Genomic DNA, 13,809 nt, shown 5'->3' with positions numbered 1-13,809 from the left:
GAGGAAGGAGTTTAGATGGGGTGGAGTTTGTTAGGTGTGTTCAAGAAGGTTGCTTGACACAATATGTAGATAAGCCTACAAGAGGAGAGGCTATACTTGATCTGGTATTGAGAAATGAACCTGGTCAGGTGTCAGATCTCTCAGTGGGAGAGCATTTTGGAGATAGTGATCATAATTCTATCTCCTTTACAATAGCATTGGAGAGGGATAGGAACAGACAAGTTAGGAAAGCGTTTAATTGCAATAAGAGGAAATATGAAGCTATCAGGCAGGAACTTGGAAGCATAAATTGGGAACAGATGTTCTTGGGAAATGTATGGCAGAAATGTGGCAAATGTTCAGGGGACGTTCCAATGAGAGGGAAAGGTCGATAGGGTACAGGAACCATTGTGTACAAAGGCTGTTGAAAATCTAGTCAAGAAGAAAAGAAAAGCTTATGAAAGGTTCAAGAAAACTAGGAATGCTAGAGATTTAGAAGATTATAAGGCTAGCAGGATGGAGCTTAAGAATGAAATTAGGAGAGCCAGAAGGGACCATGAGAAGGCCTTGGCGAGCAGGATTAAAGAAAATCCCAAGGCATTCTGCAAGTATGTGAAGAGCAAGAGGATAAGGCATGAGGGAATAAGACCAATCAAGTGTGATAGTGGAAAAGTGTGTATGGAACCGGAGGAGATAGCAGAGGCACTTGATGAATACTTTGCTTCAGTATTCACTACGGAAAAGGATATTGGCAATTGTAGGGATGATTTACAGCAGATTGAAAAGCTTGAGCATATAGACATTAAGAAAGTGGATGTGCTGGAGTTTTTGGGAAGCATCAGGTTGGATAGGTCTCCGGGGCCGAATGAGATGTACCTAGGCTACTGTGGAAGGTGAGGGAGGAGGTTGCTAAGCCTCTGGCAAAGATCTTTGCATCATCAAAGGGGACAGGAGAGGTTCTGGAGGATTGGAGAGTTGCAGATTTTGTTCCCTTATTCAAGAAAGGGAGTAGAGACAGCCCAAGAAATTATAGACCAGTGAGTCTTACTTCATTGGTTGGTAAAGTTGATGGAGAAGATCCTGAGAGGCAGGATTTATGAACATTTGGAGAGGCATAATATGATTAGGAATAGTCAGCTTGGCTTTGTCAAAGGCAGGTCATGCCTTACGAGCCTGATTGAATTTTTTGAGGATGTGATTAAACATATTGATGAAGGTAGAGCAGTAGATGTGGTGTATATGGATTTCAGCAAGGCATTTGATAAGATACCCATGCAAGGCTTACTAAGAAAGTAAGGAGGCAGTGGATCCAAGGAGACATTGCTTTGTGGATTCAGAAATGGCTTGCCCACAGAAGGCAAAGAGTGGATGTAGATGGGTCATATTCTGCATGGAGGTCGGTGATCAGTGGTGTGCCTCAGGGATCTGTTCTGGGACCCTTCCTCTTCGATATTTTTATAAATGACCTAGATGAAGAAGTGGAGGGATGCTTTAGTAAATTTGCTAATGACACAAAGGTTGGGGTGGATAGTGTGGAGGGCTGTCAGAGATTACAGCGGGACATGGATAGGATGCAAAACTGGGCTGAGAAGTGGCAGATGGAGTTCAATCCAGATACTGTAAGTGTGAGGTGGTTCAATTTGGTAGGTCAAATATGATGGCAGAATATAGTATTAATGGTAAGACTCTTGGCAGTGTGGAGGATCAGAGGGATCTTGGGGTCCTTTGGGGACACTCAAAGCTGCTGCGCAGGTTGAATCTGTGGTTAAGAAGGCATATGGTGCATTGGCTTTCATCAATCGTAGGATTGAGTTTAAGAACCGAGAGGTAATGTTGCAGCTATATAGAAACCTGGTCAGACCTCACTTAGAGTAAGTACTGTGCTCAGTTCTGGTCGCCTCACTACAGGAAGGATATGGAAACCACAGAAAGGGTGCAGAGAAGATTTACAAGGATGTTGCCTGGATTGGGGAGCATGCCTTATGAGAATAGGTTGAATGAACTTGGCCTTTTCTCCTTGGAGTGGCGGAGGATGAGAGGTGATGTGATAAAAGTGTGTAAGATGATGAGAGTCATTGATCATGTAGATAGTCAGAGGTTTTTTCCTAGGAATGAAATGGCCAACATGAGAGGGCACAGTTTTAAGGTGCTTAAAAGTAGGTACAGTGGAGATGTTGGGATAAGTTTTTTACGCAGAGAATGGTGAGTGTGTGACTGCCGGCGACGGTGGTGGAGGTGGATGTGATAGGGTCTTTTAAGAGACTCGTGGATAGGTATACGGAGCTTAGAAAAATAGAGCGCTATGGGTAACCCTTGGCAATTTCTAAAGTAAGTATATGTTTGGCACAGCATTGTGGGCTGAAGGGTCTGTATTGTGCTGTAGGTTTTCTATGTTTGTATGTTTCTAAGCTGACAGGAAGGTAACAGCAATTCATATAACAACATGTAACAACAGTGGTGTACAGGAGACTATCTCTGAACGAACAACACATCGACTTTATGGCTACAGCAGCAGAAGACTATGAACATATACTCAGTTCCTAATGTGTCTGTTACCTAAGAAAGTGGCCTCTGAGTTTATAAAGACAAGCTGTAGATCTTGGGTAAAGGAATTGCAGTTAGTTGGAACTGCAATTAGGTCATTAGGAGTTAGAAGCATGTTTAATTAAAGTGTAGACTTGTTAGGTGATATACAGATGAATTGATAAAGCATGGCAGTGGCAAGTGGAGAAAGAAAGCCGAACAAAACAGATTAGTGTCAGGAGGATGCCAGGAGGGTGCAACACAATAATGAGCTTCACTTTCAATGTTCTTGACATCATTTGAATCCCTCAAGCATACTGCAGATGCAAGGCATGTGCCAAGCTGATTGAAATAGATGGGATAATGCTCTACTGTGCTTTATAAGACAGCAACACATGCACCCTGTGGTGGAGTTGACTGTAAGATAGGTTTGGACCTAAATACATGACAACAGTTTTAAGAGCAAACATCTCTCTTGCTGGGCTTCTGTACGAGCTGCAATTCACCAGTCTGGCAAGAAATACCATTATTTGATTTTGAAAAGCTGCTTATTACTTGTGTGAGTGGATTTGATCATGGCCACAGAGCATTGAAAGGTCAGGTATTTGTAAAGTCAAAACAATCAAGCATACACTGGTGAATAGACTGATAAAGTTTAAAAGGAAAACCTAATTAAAAGAAAGAAAATAGATTGAATATAAATCCTAATACTGCCACCAGTGATTGCCTGACTACCAATCGTGGAATGAGAGAATCCACCCAGAACGCTGGATAGGATTAAAACAAATTGAAAGGTAAATCTGTTAACAAATGAAAAATGATGTTTGAGTTGTGATTATAAGAAGAAAATCTAATGATACAGTAATCCCAGCACTGAGACTCTCTGATAAAAGTGTGGATTAGAAATAGAACTACAGCACTGTGGCCCTGATAGATGGTTGCTCCATCTACTGAAGCTTAATGCAGGGAGTAAAAGATTGCCATATGTCCCTTATAAGACAGTAAGTGCATTCAATCAGTGAGCAGCTGACATTATCACGTATTAAGTATTTGAATACATCTCAAACAGACTGGGCTGCAAGAAGGACCAAGTGCTGCAAAATACTGATGCTGTCTTCAGGTGCATGATAAGTGGAAGTGTAAGCAAACAACCAAACAGGGGCATTACGCCTTTTTCTTAACAAAATTACTGACATGGTAACAATCTTATGGAATTCCATGGAGACTAATTTCAAAACTGCAGGTGATATTGCAGGTGCAATAGAAGGTGAATTTTTACACATTTAGCACAAGTCACTGCTATTGCCACCTGTACTGGTTGTGTACTTCACCTTAGTAATCGTTGTTTTCATATGCCACACTTATCTATACTTAGTAATTGTTGTTTTCTGTATTTATCTGACTCTGGACTGAGCAGACAACCCTTTTTCATATCTATATAAAGAGTGTCTAATCTCATTTCTATAATTTTGCCCAGCTTCAACATATTTTTGGAACATGATATAAGCATCTCCAGATTTTGCTATTCCAAATCATTGATCACCTTCCTCCCAACCTTCAGCCTCCAGTAACTTTGCATGTCCAGAACTTGGCTGCATTCTTTAAACTATATGCTCCACTCATCACCTCTATATTTGCCATCCAGCTTTGCCTCTGGCTTCTGATTGCCTCTATATTAAAATGCTTTTCTTCATGTACAAAATCTCTTCCTGATCTCCAACCCTGCCTCTCCAAACCTTTTTACCCCTACAGAACTTCGTGCATTCTTCCTTTCCAACCTCTTGAGTATCTCTCTTCAGCTTCACGAAGAAAGCCCTGTGTCACCAAGGAGCTGAAAAGGCCTGACAGCTAACTAATCATGCACCCTGGCTTAGCCGGCTGACAAACTACCTGCTATTTAAAAACATTTAAAAATTATTAAAATCAAGCACATTTAAAATGTTAGACATCAGTTAAAAGTAATGAATGAAGTTAAGCCCTAACATTAAAGAAGACATTTGGGCAATTAAAACTAGTTAATTGAAAAACATGATAAGATCTCATATCATTTTCTGTTATACTGTAGCTGCTCCTACTTTCTCCAAATCGGAATGTGGTCTGGAAAAGGATGTCAAAGAATAGGTGAAGTTCAGGACTTCTGCATTTGTACAGAGCGCTCAAGTTGGTTGTTCTTCCCTAGAAGATCTGTAAGGAACGGTGCACATTTCCAAATATTCTTTGATTCTTGAGTATCCCTGATTGCATTATTTATTGACTTGAACTTCATGTTGTGCAGCAGAATTAAAAACAATCTTATTAAAGATGGAGATCCAATGAAACAAAAGTTTAAACTGCGGTGATTATAGGAATATAATATTAAAGCACAAGATTTAAATCCAAGCACACTTAGGCTTGTCATACAGGTTGCAGTCATGGTTACCTGGAAATTACCTCATGCAGAATCTCCTTTACTTCAGGAAATATCGTTGTTTGATGCTGATTTACTCCATCGATTGCCTGCAGAGATTATTTTGAGCCTTCACATGCGTTTTCAATTCATATATACTGTCACTTATTAGTCCCACTTTCTTTAGTCTCAGTGAACAAATCTGTGAGCCCTCAACGTACCTGAAGCTTGTAAAAATTTTCAGCTCCTTTTACTTCTACTTAATTTTAACTGACTGTATTCTTTCAATATTTGCCTGAATCTCCTATTCCGGAGCGATTCAGCTGCCTGCAAGAGAACGCGAAAACATGCATCTGTACAAATTTATAGCGATGCTTATTAGCCGACCAAGGACTATGATGATCATCTGCTCAGTTTGATTTCATGGAAATCAAAGTTAAATTTTAGCTTGGCTCCTTCCTGCTTCAAAACATTTCCAATAGTAATGTTCACAACGGCAGAATTTTTATGAAGCAGCATACACAAAATGATGGAGGCATCAATGGAAAAGAGGAAAAAGTCGATGTTTTGGGCTGAGACCCCAGAGCTGATGAAGGGTCTCAGCTAGAGCCAATCACCCATCGGGATTGATTAGTAAGAGCAAATGAAAGGAAGGCAGGGGCAAGTGCAGCGGCTGTCATCTGAGTATACAGGGTCAGAGTGGTGATCTTAAGGCTTTGTCTCCACAAGGTTTCAATCCGAGAAAGCAAAGGAAAGAAAAGCTCAAGTTTTTTTTTCCTTCTCTTCTTGATATCTGCTCAGCTGGTACAGTAGAGATGCTAGGCAGGATAGTGAAATGCTCCTCTTGCAGGATGTAGGACCTCCAGTGTTTCTGATGACTACAACTGCGAGAAGTGCATCCAGTTGCAGTTTCTAACAATCCGTGTTGAAGAGCTGGAGCTGGAGCTGGATGAACTCCAGATCATTTGGGAGCTGAAATGATAGATAGGACATAGAGTGAGGTGGTTACACCAAAGGTGTAGGGCACAGGGACAGTGTAGGGTGACTGTTAGGAAGGAGAAAGGGGTTAAGGAACCAGTGCAGAGTACCCCTGTGGCCATCCCCCTCAACAACAGGTATATCACTTTGGATACTGTTCTGGTGGGGGGGGGGGAGGGGGGGCAGAGGGGATGACCTAAGAGAAGAAAATCATAGTGGCTGCAATCTCTGGCACTGAGTCTGCCTCTGTGACTTGGAAATAAAAGGCACACTGTGGTGATAGGGGATTTGTTGGGTAGGGGAACAGACAGGTGGTTCTGTGGGCGAAAACGAGATTCCTGGATGGTATGTTGCCTCCCAGGTGCAAGGGTTTGGGATATCTTGGACTGAGTCCTCAATGTTCTTAAGTGGTAGGGTGAACAGCCTGAAGTCGTGGTCCATGTAGGTACCCATGACATGAGTAGGGTGAGTGACGAGGTTCTGCATAGGGAGTTCATGGTGTTAGGTGCTAATTTAAAGGGCAGGACCTCCAGTGTTGTGATCTCAGGATTGCTGCCTGTGCCACGTATTAGTGAGGACAGAAATAGGAAGGTTATATAGTTTAATATGTGGCTAAGGAGTTGGTGTAGGAGGGAGGGGAGAAGATTTTTGAATCATTGGGCTCTCTTCCAGGGAAGGTAGGACCTGTACAGAAGGAACGGTTTGCACCTGAACTGGAGGGTGACTAATAACCTAGTGGGAAGGTTTGTTGATGCTGCATGTTGGGGTGTAAACTAGAGTTGCAAGGAACTAGAATGCCAGAACAGTTAGTGGAGAGTTTGCGGAGGCAGATGTTGTTAAGACCTCAGACAAAGTCAGGAATCAAAAGGTTGAGCATGGTGCGACTCGTGACCTGAGCTGTGTACATTTCAATGCAAGAAGTATCATAGGAAAGGCAGATGATAGTGCTGAAGATGAGGTGGCTGGTTTACAAACAGAGGCAATGTGTAGTGAGGAGTGGCTGTTGATAGGGCAATGTAAACAGCAGACAATATCGAAAAGGGTGAATAGAGGTCTGAAGGTGTTGTACCTGAATGCACGCAGTATATGAAATAAGGTAGATGAACTTGCAGCACAGTTACAGATTGGCAGCTAAGATGTTGTAGGCATCACTGAATCATAGCTGAAAGATTATAACTGGGAGCTTGACGTCCAAGGATACACATTGTATTGAAAGGACAGGCAGAAAGGCAAATGGGGTGGTGATGCTCTGTTGTAAAAAGTGAAATCAAATCATTAGAAAGAGATGACTTAGGGTCGGAAGGTGTTGAATCATTGTGGATAGAGCTAAGGAACTGCAAGGGTAAAAAGACGCTGATGGGAGTTGTATATAGACCTCCAAACAGTAGTAAGGATGTGGCCCACAAATTACAATGGGAGGTAGAAAATGCATGGCAAAATGGCAGTGTTACAATAGTCAAGGGGGACTTCAATATGCAGGTAGATTGGGAAAGTCAGGTTCATGCTGGATTACAGGAGGGGAAATTTCTAGAGTGCCTATGAGATGACTTTTTAATGCGGCTCGTGGTTGAGCCTACTAGAGAATCAGCTATTCTGGATTTGGTGTTACAAAATGAAGTAGAATTGATTAAAGAGCTTAAGGTAAAAGAATCTTCAGGGGAGGTGATCATAATATGATTGAATTCACCCTGAAATCTGAGGTGAAGCTAAAGTCAGATGCATCAGTATTACAGTGGACTAAAGGGAGTGACAGAGGAATGAGAGAGGAGTTGGTGAGAATTGATTGGAAAAGAAGACTGGCAGGGGTGATGGTAGAGCAGCAATGGCTGGAGTTTCCGGAAGCAATTCAGAAGACATGGGATATATACATCCCAAAGAGGATGAGGTATTCTAAAGGCAAGATAACATAACCATGACTATCAAGAAAAGTCAAAGCTAACACAAAAGCCGAAGGGAGGGCATATAATAGAGCAAAATTTTGTGGGAAGTTAGAGGATTGGGAAGATTTAAAAAAACAACAGAAGGCAACTAAAAAGGTCATTATGAAGGTAAAAATGGAATACAAAAGTAAGCTAGACAATAATATTAAAGGGGTTACCAAAAGTTGCTTCAGATACATAAAGTGTAAAAGAGAGGTGAGAGTGCATATTGGACCACTGGAGAATGATGCTGGAGAGGTAGTAATGGGGGCAAAGAAATGGTGGACAAACTGAATTAGTATCTTGCATCAGCCTTCACTGTGGAAGACACAAGCAATGTGGTGGAAGATCCATGTGTCAGGGAGCATGAGGTATGTGATGTTACCATTTGTAGAGAGAAGGTTCCTGGGAAACTGAAAGGTCTGAAGATGGATAAGTCATCTCAGACACCCCAGAGTTCTGGAAGAAGTGGCTAAAGAAATTTTGGAGGCTTTAGTATGATCTTTCAAGAATCAATAGATTCTGGAATGGTTCTGGAAGGCTGGAAAATTGAAACTGTCACTCCACTCTTCAAGAAGGGTGAGAGGCAGAAGAAAAGAAGCTATACGCCTGTTAGTCTGACCTCTGTGGTTAGGAAGATGTTGGAGTTGATTATTAAAGATGAGGTCTCAGGATACATTGAGGCACATGATAAAATAGGCCTAGTCAGCATGGTTTCCTCAAGGAGATGGAATTCAACCCTGAGAAGTATGAGGTGGTACACTTTGGAAGGACAAACTCCAAAGCAAATGGCAGGATACTTGGTAGTGTGGAGGAGCAGAAGGATCTGGGGTTACATCTCCACAGATCCCTGAAAGTTGCCTCACAGGTAGATAGGGTAGTTAAGAAAGCTTATGGGGTGTTAGCTTTCATAAGTCAAGGGATAGAGTTTAAGAGTCGCGATGTAATGATGCAGCTCTATAAAACTCTGGTTAGGCCACACTTGGAGTACTGTGTCCAGTTCTGGTCGCCTCACTATAGGAAGGATCTGGAAGCATTGGAAAGGGTACAGAAGAGATTTACCAGGATGCTGCCTGGTTTAGAGAGTATACATTATGATCAGAGATTAAGGGAGCTAGGGCTTTACTCTTTGGAGAGAAGGAGGATGATAGAAGTGTACAAGATATTAAGAGGAATAGATAGAGTGGATAGCCAGCGCCTCTTCCCCAGGGCGCCTCTGCTCAATACAAGAGGACATGGCTTTAAGGTAAGGGGTGGGAAGTTCAAGGGGGATATTAGAGGAAGGTTTTTTACTCAGAGGGTGGTTGGTGCGTGGAATGCACTGCCTGAGTCAGTGGTGGAGGCAGATGCACTAGTGAAGTTTAAGACACTACTAGACAGGTATATGGAGGAATTTAAGGTGGGGGGTTATATGTGAGGCAGGGTTTGAGGGTCGGCACAACATTGTGGGCTGAAGGGCTTGGAATGTGCTGTACTATTCTATGTTGAAAAATATTGCCCCACAAATCTGTCGGAATTCTCTGAAGAAATAACAAGCTGGATATTCAAAGGAGAATTGATTGATATTGTGTACTTGGATTTTCAGAAGGCCTTTGACAAGGTGCCACACATAAGGCTGCTTAACAAGCTACGAGTCCATGGTATTACAGGACGGATTCTGGCATGGATAACGCAGTGGCTGACTGGCAGGAGGCAAAGTGTAGGAGTAAAGGGAGCCTCTTGTGGCTGGCTGCCAGTGACTAGTGGTGTTCCATGGGGGTCTGTGTTGGGACTGATTCTTTTTATATTATATGTCAACGATTTGGATGATTGCAAAGTTTGCAGGTGATATGATGATAGGTGGAGGAGCAGGTAGTTTTGAGGAAGTAGAGAGGCTACAGAAAGGCTTAGACAGATTAGGAGAAAGGGCAAAGAAATGGCAAGTGGAATACAGTCTCTGGAAGTATATACACTTCGGTAGAAGAAATTAAAGGGTTGGCTATTTTTTAAATGGTGTGTAAATACAAAACTCTGGGGTGAAAAGGGACTTGGGATCCTTGTGTAGTATTCCCTGAGGTTAATTTGCAGGTTGAGTCCGTGTTGTGCAATGTTGGCATTCATTTCCAGTGGACTAGATATAGAAGTGAGGATGTAATGTTGAGACTTCATGAAGCACTGTTGAGGCCTCACTTGAAGTATTATGAGCAGTTTTGGGCAATTTATCTTAGAAAGGATGTGCTAAAACTGGAGAGGGTTCAAGGCAAGTTCACAAAAATGATTCCAGGATTGAACGGTTTGTCAAATGAAGAGCGATTGATGGTTTTGTGTTTGTATTCACTGGAATTCAGAAGAATGCGGGGTGACCTCATCGAATGGTAAAAGCCTTGATGGAGCGGATGTGGAGAGGATGTTTTCTATGGTGTGAGAGTGTAAGACCAGAAGGCACAGCCTCAGAATAGAGCGGCGTCCTTTTGGAATGGAGATGAGGACGAGTTTCTTTAGTCAGATAATGGTGAATCGGTGGGATTCTTTGCCACAGGCAGCTGTGGACACCAATCTTTATGTGTATTTAAGCCAGAGGCTGATAGATTCTTGATTGGCCAAGGCATGAAGAGATACAGGGAGAAGGCAGGAGACTGGGGCTGAGAGGAAGATTGGATCAGCCATGATGAAATGGCTCAATTCTGCTCCTATCTCTTATGATCTTATGGAAACATCAACTGTTTACTCTTTTTCGTAGATGCTGCATAGGCTGTTGAGTTTCTCCAGCATTTTTATGGATGTTATTTTGGATATCAGGCAGGTACAGATTTTCACAAATTTTTATGAATACCTTTTCACTGGAGAATTATAATCACCACAGTGAAGGTATTATTAGATTAAGAGAAAAGGGAAATGTTGCAAAAATAATTATAAGCTTAGTCTGAGAGAGTTTTAAGAAGCAGCAATATAGGACCAAAAAATTAATAGGAAGAACTTGGAATCTGAAAGAACGGACTATAGAAAGTGATTGTAAAAGCTTACATGATTGTCAAAAGAAAAGGAACATCAAAAATAAATGTGGGTCCCTCAGACACAAAGGGAGGAGAAATTATAACAGGGAAGAAAATACAGAGACACTAAATGAATATTCCGGTTATATCAAATTTGCAGCCATCCTAGTAAACATGGCGTAATGATGAACCAAAGGCCTAATAACCTGAAGTAATCAATATGATTGAAGAGAAATTAAAACAGAGTGAAAAGACAATGAATCTGGATTTGATAGAATTTATACAAGAGTCATGAGAAGTAAATGGTATGTGTGGTAAACCATATATATGTTGTAACTGGGTTAAATGTCTGGACACGCTCCTCTGCTGACTGCTCCTGTGGCTCCTCCCACAGACCCCTGAATAAAGGTGATTTCACCCTGCTCCTCCTCCTCAATCCAGGGCAGACACTCAGCATGGAGGTCATATTGTACAGCAAATAAAAGCCTTTCAGTATTTTACCCAACTTTAGTCTTTTGGAATTATTGAAGGTGCTTCAGTATGAAAGTGTTACGTTACTGAGATCGTCCAAAAGTCTTTCGATTCTGGAGCAGCTAAGAACATTTCTACTGGAGTAGAGAGAGGAAAGGGAGGAGGGGAGGAAGAGAGAGAGAGAGAGACAGGGGGGTGATGGGGAGAGGGAGAGGGAAGAGTGAGGATGAGAGTGAGAGTGAGAGAAAGAGAGAGAGAGAAAGAGAGAGAGAGAGAGAGAAAAAAAGAAAGGCTAAAGGCCACTTAACTTGACAATAGTTGGCAGGACTTTGTATCAGAATACTCAGGCAGTTAGTGATCTTTTGTGATCTAATAGACCTTTCTGGGACGTAATCAACTGCATAGATAAGGGAGCTAGAAGAAATGGAATATTAAATAAAGGCATTTTGATAAGGACTGTATCAAATGGATGTTGCTTTAACTGGAACCTCATGGGGTCCCAGAGTAACATGTCATGGTAGAGGAATGTTTTCTGGGGAAAAAAGGGATAACAGGATGAATTTCAGTTTTGTTGGCTGCCACAGAGATCAGCAATGTGCCATCAGTTACTTACAATTGAGTTAATAAAGAAGTAGACCAAATTTAACACATCCGATTTTGCTGAGAAGATAAAAATGGGTGGGAAAACGATCTATGAGGAGGAAGCAGAGTGTCAGCAAAGTGATATTCACAGGTTAAGAGACATAGCAAGGTAGAGGCAGATGGAAAATGTAAGATTATTACCTTTCACAGGAAGAACAGAAGAACAGAGACTGAAAAATATTTTCACCTACTGCAACTTTTCAAGTGTTGTTCAGGAGATTTTAGTCTAAAGCACAATTTCTAGGCATGGTTGGTACTTTTTACATTTATTATGTAGAAATACAACTTGATCTTCCTTGTGCATTGCACACATAGGCATCCGTTAGTCTTGAGACCATGGATTTGCGTCTTGAAAAGTTTCCAGGGTGCAGGCCTGGGCAAGGTTGTATGCAGTTGCCCATGCTGCAAGTCTCCCCTCTCCACGCCACCGATGTTGTCCAAGGGAAGGGCGTTAGGACCCATACAGCTTGGCACTGGTGTCATCACAGAGCAATGTGTGGTTAAGTGCTTTGCTCAAGGACACAACACACTGCCTCAGCCAAGGCTCGAACTAGTGACCTTCAAATCACTAGACGAATGCCTTAACCACTTGTCCACGCGCCAACACATTGCACACATACTCATGGAGATAATGATGTATACACTCAGTGACCACTTTAATAGGTACACCTGATCATTAATGCAAATATCTAATCTTGTGGCTGCAACTCAAGTATGCAGACATGGTCAAGAGGTTCAGTTAACATCAAAATGGGGAAGAAATGTGACCTGAGTGACTTTGACTTTGACTATGGAATGATTGTTGGTGCCAAGCGGGGGTGGTTTCAGTATCTCAGAAACTGCTGATCTTCTGGGATTTTTATGTACAACGGTCTCTAGACTTTACGAGGAATGGTGCGAAAAACAAAAAAAAAATCCAATGAGTGGCAGTTCTGTAGGTGAAAATGCTTTGTTAATGAGATGGGTCAGAGGAGAATGGCTAGACGATTCAAGCTGAGAGGAAGGCAACAGTAACGCAAATAATAATTTGTTACAACTGTGGTAGGCAGAAGAGCACCTCTGAACACGCAACATGTCGAGCATTGAAGTGGATAGGCTCCAACTGCAGAAGATCAGGAACATTCACTCTGTAGGCACTTTGTGATCACTGAGTATATGTATAACTGGCAAATGTTGATATACAGATGAGCCAAATCGTGTTGGTTCATGAAACACAGCATGCTTCAACACATCTGTAAGCATGGCCCTACAGCAGGGAATTTAGGAAGATAATTAGAGGAAATAAATACATGGTTTGCATTCTTAACAGCTTGAGCACAAAGGGAAGAGTCTTGCTTCAGCCGTGCATGGCAACAACATGATCAACAAGCTGGCTGTAGAAGAGAAAGTTACATCTGATGCATTTAATCTATGAGGTCTGGGCTGTGTCTGGTACTAATCTAATAATGATGTTAAAAGAGAGGATGACTTCATAAGAATTTAGACAAATCCATAATTTAGAATAGGCAGGTAAAACTTAGTGCAGAGAAATGTGAAATCATACATTGCAGAGTGAATTAAGACAGATAATATTAACCTTCATGGCAAAATGCTTAAAGGCACAGAGATAATGGGATTCAGAAATACTAATCCTAAGAAGTGAACAGTAAAGTACCCTTATTCGAAATGCTTGGGGTTAGAAGTGTTTCGGATTTCGGTATTTTTTGGATTTTGGAATATGTGAGGTACCAGTAAGCAGACTTCATCTTACACTTGTTCAACACACATCTGCATTTAACAGCAACAATTATCACATACCATTAGTATAATGAAAATATAATGTGTGCTGGGTAACAAAAGCAGGACAACAGTATCAGGAGTATACATGAATCAGCTGTTGAACAACAACAAACTACAGCAGGCTTTCAGTCTCCGCTACAACGCCATGATTTGATTAAAA

At 41.7% G+C, this 13,809-nt stretch overlaps 1 protein-coding gene across 1 annotated transcript in view; it reads left to right on the top strand.

Moving 5' to 3' along the window:
- Positions 1–13,809, top strand: part of LOC134349267 (BTB/POZ domain-containing protein KCTD16-like) — a 288,249-nt gene that overhangs the window by 194,152 nt on the left and 80,288 nt on the right. The gene's annotated exons all lie outside the window — the stretch shown is intronic.

This window comes from Mobula hypostoma, chromosome 7 (assembly GCF_963921235.1).
Source record: "Mobula hypostoma chromosome 7, sMobHyp1.1, whole genome shotgun sequence".
Taxonomy (NCBI): domain Eukaryota; kingdom Metazoa; phylum Chordata; class Chondrichthyes; order Myliobatiformes; family Myliobatidae; genus Mobula; species Mobula hypostoma.
Note: the sequence above shows the minus strand (reverse complement) of the source record. Positions and strands in the feature narration are given on the sequence as shown.